The sequence below is a fragment of the Tasmannia lanceolata genome, unplaced genomic scaffold (genome assembly GCF_043159265.1).
Source record: "Tasmannia lanceolata isolate RefF3 unplaced genomic scaffold, GAP_Taslan_0.1 ptg000037l, whole genome shotgun sequence".
Classification (NCBI taxonomy): domain Eukaryota; kingdom Viridiplantae; phylum Streptophyta; class Magnoliopsida; order Canellales; family Winteraceae; genus Tasmannia; species Tasmannia lanceolata.
This window is the reverse complement of record NW_027518714.1, coordinates 48,413,718-48,423,695: the sequence shown is the minus strand read 5'-3', so window position 1 is coordinate 48,423,695 and position 9,978 is coordinate 48,413,718. Positions and strand designations below refer to the sequence as shown.

The 9,978-nt window shown below is 36.7% G+C and overlaps 1 long non-coding RNA gene across 1 annotated transcript; it reads right to left on the bottom strand.

The window, feature by feature from the left end:
• Window positions 1–911: 911 nt before the first annotated feature.
• On the bottom strand, window positions 912–9,235 carry LOC143862543 (uncharacterized). Its single transcript, XR_013240354.1, has 5 exons — window positions 9,160–9,235; window positions 8,898–9,048; window positions 8,728–8,805; window positions 1,180–1,414; window positions 912–975 (listed from the first exon to the last, which is right to left on the bottom strand). It is a non-coding gene; the product is annotated as an uncharacterized LOC143862543 (long non-coding RNA).
• Between the last annotated feature and the right edge of the window lie 743 nt (window positions 9,236–9,978).

Genomic DNA, 9,978 nt, shown 5'->3' with positions numbered 1-9,978 from the left:
GGGTACGTACTGTATTTGTTTAGGCATGATTCGAAATAGGAATGAGCATTTACCTAAAGAATGTCCTAGCAAACACTGCCATAGAGATCTACATTGGGATGGAAGCACAATGTCTTGAATTTCACCTTTGGAGGCTCGATTGGATAATCAATGGGAAAGGAAACAGAGACCTTGTAAGCCATTCCTTCTAGTGATTGTCCCTTTCCAACCATAGACGTTATACCCTACAGGGAAAGCAAACGCTTTAGAATCCAGAGACATCTAAAAAAAATGTGGAAGAAATGAATATGAGTACTATACAGAATTCTTTCAGAAGCAAGGGTTACAATATTAGGTATAAGGGGTGTTGACGAGAAATTTTGGCATGCTTCTTACCATTAAGGCCATTACCTCAGGTTGTAGTCTGTTCCATCATAGATGAACATAAAAAAGAAGACCATCAGAAACAAGAATAACAAAATAAAATCAATTGAAGTCTGACAAGGCGAATGATGTGCTAATTTGTTTTACAAACCCAAAAACATCCACCCCACTAGGAATGTAAAACTCAAGAAATTTGAAAAAAAAAAGAAAGAAAATACTCCCATACCCAATTGAGGGTGCCACCACATCGAATGTGGGTCCGCAGGTGATTGTGATGTAGATGTTGCCAGATTCGAGCATCACATGGCTACCCTCGAAAACCATTTTTTATCTCCAGCAACCACCCGGTTTCCAGAGTTCCTCCCTAACCCGGCCAACCATCCTCAGTTGGCCATCTGATTTGGAATGGAAACCCACATGTGTCCCTTCACAATCGGTAAAACAACAATAAATGTACAACACCTTTGAAGGCTTGAATAGATAATCAATGGGAAAGGAAAGGACCTTGTAAACCAAACCTTCATATGTTGTATCATGGCTTCCAGTGATTGTCCCTTTCCAACAGTAGATGTTATCCCCTTCAAGGCAAGCATACACTTTACAATCTAAGATCTGAAAAAAGAACATGGAAGAAAATAATGTAAGTATACACAGATTTCTTATAGAAGGAAGGATTACAATATTAGGTATCAGGGGAGTCGAATGGTGTGCTAATTTGTTTTATAAACCCAAAAACGTCCACCCCAGTGGGAATGCAAACTCAAGAAATTAAAAAAAAAAAAACCCATAACAAGACATTATACCCTAAATTGATACCTCGCTTTATACAAACTCAAAATACTGATGTTTCTTTCGAGGAATCGAGGGTCAGGTCGAGGAGAGCTTTTTCATGTTTTTGCGTCTCATCTCCAGAAGCACGAACTCGGGTGAAATTCATAGATCCAGCCAGCTCCATGGTTTGCCGGCTAACACATCAATTACGGGAGAAGTTGTGTGGGGAACCCCATCCCGATCATCTCCAGATCCATCGCTCAGGTTATCGCTGCCAGATCTGCAGATAGAGGTTGAAAATAAATAAATAAAAAACACATCCCAACTCAGTTCAAACTAATGAGGATAAAAAAGAGAAAAATGAGAGGAAGAGAGAGAGAGATGGGGATGGGTAGGTAAAGACCTGTCCTCTTCAATTGGAGATGATGATGATAATGTTGCTGATAGGAGATAGAGAATGGGTTTGAAAGAGAAACAGGTGTTGAAAAGGTAAGAGTAAGCTTTGTTTTCGCTCTCAATACAGATAAAAAAGGGGGAAAGGCAAAGCAAAATAACAAATGAAGGAAAAAAATAGCAGAAGATTTCTAGGGTTTTGAGGCACTTGTTGGCCGACATCTCCTTGAGATGTTGTATTCTGTCTGTGGCAGTTGTTTTGTAGAGGCTTGAGAAGATCATCGAGAGAGAGAGGAGGGGCGGCGTTTAGGGCATTAGAGAAAGGGCCTCTATGAAATCCCCAAAAACCCAATTTAGCGTTTGATATTTTTTGATATTTTTGGATTTTGGTATATTGATGACTTTTTCTGTGGCGGTGGTTTTTTCGTTTCCTTTTAGCGTTTCTGAAGCAAAAAGAAAACCAATGACAATGATTCCCAAGACATTGCCAAACATGTTTTTAGCTTTTCTGATTCGAAAATTAAAAAAAAGAATGCAAAAAACGTTCTTTAAAAACGATGCCAAACACACCACTAGTGAGATGCGTTGCCGCACATGTCTATAACAGTAAAGTCAATAAAGAAATACAATGTAATGAAGCATAAGAAAGTAAAATGACCAGTCTCCCCTCTAAAGACCCCAACTCTATGTCAATACCACAGAGTTACATGCTAGTGTTGGTCCCGTGCCGATTTGACATCCCATGAGTTCCTTTGTTGTGCAGTTCAACGATGTTGCCTACCAAATATCATTCTTTACATTATTGAAATTAAATGCAAATCATGACTTTCAATTTTTTTTCATTCCAACCAACTCGGTTGATTTTCGGTTGAATTTCGAGAATTTCGATCGAATTTCTGTCCATTTCGGGAATTTCATTTGGAAATAAAGATGTGGAAGAAATTCATTGAGATTTCATTTCGGTAGGGATGGAAATGGAAACATTTCGGTTCTTTCAGGGAAATTTAAAACCATGTTTCTCGCTTCCAGAATTTTCTCTTTATAAACCCCACTTCCTACTTTAGATACCAGCATTGCTTCTCGCAATCGCTTCTCACTCTAGCAATAATGGACATTACAATATTAAAATGGAAAACCAATATGTAACTATTACGCTATTTGATTACCATTAAACATACTAAGGATTTCTCAAATTCTACCTCCAAGATTATACAATATTCAATTGCCTTTGGCTGCATCTGAACCTCAGGTTCTGAGGTAATTACTATTGTAGGATTCTCAAATTTAGATCTTTGTAATCCATAGCACTCTACAACAGATGTCGCGGGGGGGGGGGGGGGGGGGGGGGCGCATGTTTAAACCACTATTCCCTTTTAATTAGAATGGCTAATTTTTATTGCTAGCCCTGCTATTCAAAAATTTAAAAACAAAAAACAAAAATAAAACAAACAACAAACAAGCCCAACTACATAAGGGATTGGGAGCGACTGCCAACGAAAACCCAATAGTTCCATACGTTGCTAGAAAAACACCCAAATTGCTCGCAGTTGGTCGTTCAGTGTAAAAAGACAACCTTTATAGACTCGTCCTAGATTCTTTGACAAAAAAGAAAAAAAAATCTATTTAACAGCATAAAATTGACTTGTGTGCACTTCACATAAATATGAACAGGATCTCGTCTCTTATGGAAGACCAGATCTCGTCTCTTATGAACAAGATATTTCATTTTATGTTTTCACATAAATATGAGAGTTTTTTTTTTTTGAAAAAATTATCAAGTGGGGCCCATGAGGACCTCTTACACCCTATGGAAGACAAGAAAAGGTGGTAAAGGCAGAGAAGAGTATATGTGTCGTTTTGACTGGTTTGACCATAGTCATCCAGTTGTGGGTGTCGTGAATGAATCCAAGAAGGAGAATGGGAGAGCATAGAACTAACACCGTCCAGCAAAATTTTGTTCTACACCCTTTATGATATTAAATTAATAATCAAACTTACAAAAATTGAAAGATTGCTGCTAAGTGAGACATTCAATAATTAATTACACCATTGAGCACAATTCAATTCTATACCCTTTATGTTAATAAATTACTAATCAAACTTAAAAAAAATTACATGATTGCCGCTAAGTGAGAAGTTCAATAAAATCCAGGATGTCTTAATGAGGAATAAAATAGATATTAGATTCCTATATTTGTTCACACTTTCACCAGCTCCATCCATACTCTACAAGTTAAAACAAGACAATCCATCATTCGATCTTTCTAGAAAAGATAAAACCGAAGAAATGAGTAAAAGAGAAAAGACTTTAGGACATGAGGAGAAAAATTAACAAGATAATTTCACTGACTTCACATGGCAACTTTGATCCACTTCAGCTGAAACTTAGGATTTGATGTTTTAGGGAATTGTTGGTTTTTGAATGTTGATCGCTTAACTTCGAGCAACTTTACGTTTTCGTTTTGCCCTCCAGATTCATTCAAGGTTATCAGTATTATGCATAGTTACCGAGAAACTCCCCTTTTGGTCGTCTTACTCGTTTCCCAGAAAACATAATGGAGATGGGTATAAAATAATCTTTTTATTTAGGAAACATGTTTATGCAGGATGGGTAAGGGAAGACAATTGGGTATGTAGCTCTGAAACCAATTGATGTAGGCCAACCAAGTAAAGGACTGCTTCAAGGTAGAGTCAGACTTTGGTTGGCTAATCTAAGGGAATATGGGGATAGAGTGGCAGGATTAGGTAGGCTTGGGAGAATAGATGAATGAAAAGAAATAAAGAGAAGGAAAGAAGGAAAAGGAAAAGTACAGGGAAAAAAATAACCTGAAGTCACACTAGGTTCTCCTAGGCATCACACCTAAGGATATGAAGCATCACACTTCAGAAAAATACCACACCCAATCAACATAAGAAAATATCAATTTCCACTCACATTTAACGGTTTTGAGGACCAATATGTCATTCATATTTATAGACTATGCAAGCCATACGAAATTTGAAAAAAAAAATCCTAATCCTTATTACAAACCAACTCCTAGTCTAAATAAGACTCCTACTATACTTAAACTGCGAACTCCTAACTAACCCGTACGTGTGCGGCTCTTTGGCTTAAAGATATGGGTTTCCTCCCCACTGATGCGAGTTCGAATCCCCACGGGCTTACCCGGTGTGCGTGGTTTACAGCTGATTGCACACGCATCAGTAGGGAATAGCCCCACCCTATAAATTGAGGTGGGATACCCTATGTGACTGTCAAAAAGAAAAAAAGGAATTCCTCACTGAAATGGACTAGGAACAGGTTATTGAGGTGGGATACCCTAGGAATTCCTCTTATTACATGGACTCTCCTTACTAAAAGTAAACTAGGACTCTTGAAACCCACTAGGACTCCTAAATTCTCATTGAAACCAGCCCACTTCAAATATAAGGACTCAGTTATGTTGCAATGTGGGCCCTTTTTCTTTCTTTTTTTGAATGGCAGCAATGTGGGCCATATTAATCACTTAAGTGACACGATGTCACGTTATGTCATGTGGGCCCTTATGGACACTTAAACTTAAGTGAATTAACAAGACAAATGACATATGTGTTATTGTAACTTAAGAAATTCATAATAAACATGTGGACTCCAGCTTTTTATTAATGGTAACATGTGGGCTCCATTTTAACACCTGCAACTTAAAGAAACCAAGTGATATTGTTGGGAAAACCTTGGTGAGTCTCATAGACTTAAAAAACATCTAAAGGACACCTAAAATCAAAATATGGACCCTACAATGGCCTCCATCACTGTTCCTGGAAACTAAACTAGGAACCGGTTTCCTAAATTTAGGGAACACATTTTCTAGTTTTAGGAAACAGGTTCCTCAATACAGGGATATTTATTACTAAGCTAGTTACATAAAATTAACAAATGATTAAAAACTAGGGGATAATTCTCCACCTGTTCCTCATTAAAATAATAGTAAGTAGCCTTTCCTCATTGGAAGCTTTAGTATTTTACATTTAGCAAACATTAAGATTCAAAATTATAATGTTTAAATAGTGAGAAACCTAATAGACTTTTCATTTCTATCTTGTGAGAACCCTAGCTCACCCTCTCTGGCATGTATGGACCGTGAGAAGAGCAAAACATCAAAATAGTCTGAGAAGGGTGAAGAGCAAAATATCAAAATAGTCTAAGAAGGGTGACCATAGTTCTCTCATTCGTTGTGTTATTTCTGTTTTTGTTCATAGGAATGGCAATTCTTTCTTATAGGTCCATTTCCCTGCACTCTTTTGTTTAAGAAAGTTTTATTTTCCCCATAATTCTTTCCCGCGACATTATTTTATAAAATTAAGGCTATTGATATTTGTACTACCATATTCTTATAATTACACAAACTCGGCTTGTCTTTTCTTTTGGATTGGCTTCTGAGAGCTTTTTGGGAATGATAATAACCTTTGACAGTTGTTTAAAAAATAAAAGACAAGATGAGTTAGTGCAATTATCAAAACATGGTAGTGCCCACATCAGTAGGCTAAATTAATTACGAATGAGTTTCTTTTCTTTCTCACTTTAGGACTCCTTTTATGGAACTAATTTTCATGTGAAGTTGGTTTTGTAGTTTTGACAGTTGTTTGGGTATATGGAAGTTAGAATAGTGTATCATTTGTTGTTGATATTTGATGGATGTATTTACATATATAGGCAACAAACTCAACTTATTACTATTGTTTTAGACTTTTAGTGTGTAAAATATTAGAATTATAGGTCAAATAATTTGATAATATTAGTTTGACATGAAGAATTAGGAAATGAGGAATGGAAGTGGGAGTTGGGGCTACCCAAACAATTGAGTGCACAAGGATGACAGAAATAAAACCTATAGTAATGAATATATAATTGTTATTAATTTAAATATAAATGTTATTATGGTATTTTTAGTATAATAGAATAACTATGTTTCTTCTCTCCCAAAAAATGACTTGAAATAAAATGGGGAAGTGACATATTGGCCCCGTTTTTACTTGGGACGGCCCCCTCTAGTGTATCATCTACTCTTTTACACTAGAGGGGGCTGTCCCATGTAAAAACGGGGCGAATATATCATTTCATATTATGCGTAGACTTTTTGTGGGACCCTGTGTACTCTAACCTGACCCCGCTTCTCACTTTTAATTACAACGCATTTTCGCCTGAAGGATAAGTAGACCTTCTTTCCAGCCTATTGGCCAATAGACCTTCTCCGTCTAGAATGATGATTGACTTATAGGATAATATGAGGAAGTAAATTTCTCAAATGATTGAAAGCTTAGAAAACAAACAAAAGGTCAAATCTCTGTCTAGTGATGATGTTACTTATAGGGTAATATGAGAAAGGAAATTTCTCAAATGATTGAAAGCTTATAAAACAAAAAAAAAGGTCAAATCTCTGTTTAGATTGAACTGAACTTCTTGAACCATTTTGTGTTGTTGATAGCTGTGAATATTTCTATCATGAAAATTAACCTATATGCCTTGCCATTTTTTTGGTTCTCTGTAGATTATTCTCAGCAGAATGCTTTGTTTAAGATTCGGGGTACTGTAATTGTTAAAAGGGGTTTAGCATAGTTAGTATGCCTTGTTTTTCCTAAAGTTTTCAGTTCTTAACTCCATTAAGCAATGCAGTAGAGGAATTTAGAAAAATGTCTGGCACCCCAATATCCATCGCCCTTCCATCGATGAGAACCTCAATTTTAAACATGTGTTCCTGGCCAGAGCCGTTATATCAGTGTTTGGGGGCTTCTATGTGGTGCTGGTCTATATATCAAATTGAACCCACATTTGTAGTGTCATTTAGGGGCCGTTTGGATACACGGATTTTAGAATCTTGGATTTCCTCAAAATCGTGGATTGAAGACGAGAGAAGGAGACCGTCCGTCATTTTCTGATTAGTCGCCCTTCTTTCCATCGAGCGAGAGAGTAAATCACCCCTGTTTCCAGGTTTTAGAATCTCAGGATGGGGAACAGATTTCTAAAACCAGGATTTCTTACTTAAACCCTTCATCTGCAACCTACTTCCCCCGCATCTGCAACCTACTTCCATTGTAAAAATCCAGAATTTTACACTGCTTCCAAACTAAAACCTGGATTCTGAAATCTCAGAATCCACGTATCCAAACAGGGGGTTAATTTTCTTGGAAGAAGTAAAATTTTGGAATGCATGCAAATGAATGGCTTGATTACCAAACAAAGCCTGAATACCAAAGCCCCCTTAACAAAATAAATCGAGGACCTGTACATAGATGTTTTACAGGAAAGTTGGTTTGAGACTTTGAGTATTATTCATGATTGGGAGATTTAGTATGAATTTTCTAGTATACACTAAATTTTGAAATAGATCATGAACCCTATATACTTATATAGTAGTTACATAGAAAGATGTATTTTAGTACTGTATACGACTGATATCCCTTGTATTCCCGTTATCTTACCTTGTCTTTTTTTCTCTGCAATTGGCGTTTAAGGTTCTCAAAATACAACTTGTAGAAATGTCTCAGGAATTGTGTTTTGATTGATTGTGTATTGTATGGAATCTGCTTAATCGGATGTTTAATTGGATCCTAATCATGAACACGGGTAAAACATGAGAATGGTTCTCATCCATAAGTGATGACTATAAAAGATTTTACTAGAAATTTTCTTATAATTCATCAAATCTCACTTAAAAGGAAAATAAGCATGAAATAACTATGAAATCCCAAATTATTATAGAAACAATAAAGACTCCATACAGATTAAACATAGGCATCCAAAGGTACATAAAACACAAATGCCAGAAATTCAAATACCCACAATTTACATGTACCACGAGCATAAGAAAAGGCATTAGTGAGTAGTTATGAAGAAAAAAGTTGCACAAGCTCAAAAAACCATTGTCAAATTTTATTTTTAATTTTTTTAGAATGGTCCATTGTCAAAATTCACGACTTTAATTTCCTACAACATATAATAATAGTATATAATAATCTATAAAGGAGTGCCAGAAGGACACCATTGTATCATTGGCAAGCATAGACTGGCACTCCTAATGTCATCCTACAAGGGTATCCTCAGATCATAGTATATTTAAGAACAGTACTCATACATAATCATAACAATTGGATCTCAAACCATAAATAATAAAATAAAACTTAAGAAAATAAATAAAAGTAACAAAGACAGGAAGATTTTACAATCAATTTCTTGCTAGATGGGCATTGAAAGCAACTATCCAAGCGTGTACATTGTCCATAGGCAGACGACCATTTATTCTACAATCGCAAAAACAAAAGATGGAGTTCCTCTTTTCTGACATTGATGAAAAAAAAAGTCAAAAATAACTGAGAAGGAAATGGGCACTTACCTGAAGAATGTCCAAGCAAATGTTGTCATAGGGATCTACAAGGGAATAGAAGCACAATGTCTCGAATTTCACCTTTGGAGGCTTTAATGGATAACCAACAGTAGATGTAATCTCCTTCATGGAAAGGAGACAGTTTTGAATCCCTGGACATCTGGAAAAAGAACATGGAAGAAATGTATATGAGTAAACAAATTTTTCTCAGAAGCAAGGATTACAATATTAGGTATAAGGGAAGTAAGAGAAATTTAGACACGCTTCTTACCACTAAGACCATTAGCTCTGATTGTTTGCCTGTTCCACCATAGATCAGAGGAACAGAAAAAACAAGTCTATCAGAAACAAGAATAACAGAATAAAATCAACTAAAGTATGAAAACTTGAATGATGTGCTAATTTGTTTTACAAGCCCAAAAACACCCACCTTGCTGGGAATGCGAACTGAAAAAATTTATTTAAAAAGTGGAAATACTCCCATAACAAGACATTAAACCCTAAATTGACACCTCACTTCATAGAAGCTCCAAATACTGATGTTTCTTTCCACGATTCGGGCGTCGGGTTGAGGAGAGCTTTTTCAAATTTTTTTTGCGTCTCATCTCCAGAAGCACAAACTCGGGAGAAATTCATAGAGCCAGCCAGCTCAATGATTTGCCAAGAAATCAACCCAAAACCCTATGATTCGCGATGGTGCTGCAAAATCTCTTCGAAATTTGTAATGTGAGAGGTAGGTCTGACTCTGAGAGGGAGAGGCAAGACAAAATAACTGATGAAGGAAAAAATGGAAGATGATTTCTAGGGTTCTGGAGGAATTTGTTGGCCGACATCTCCTGGAGATGTTGTAATCTGTCTTTGGCGGTGGTTTTGCGGAGGCCTGAGAAGATGAGCGAGAGAGAGAGAGAGAGAGAGAGAGAGAGAGGAGAGGGCGGTGTTTAGGGCTTTAGCTAAAGGGCGTCCATGAAATCTACCCAAAAACCCTATGATGCTTTTCACGAAGGTGCTGCAAATCTTCTGCAAATGTTGCAATGGGAGAGGAGGGTCGAAGAGGGAGAGGAAATCGACCCAAAAACCCTATGATGCTTTT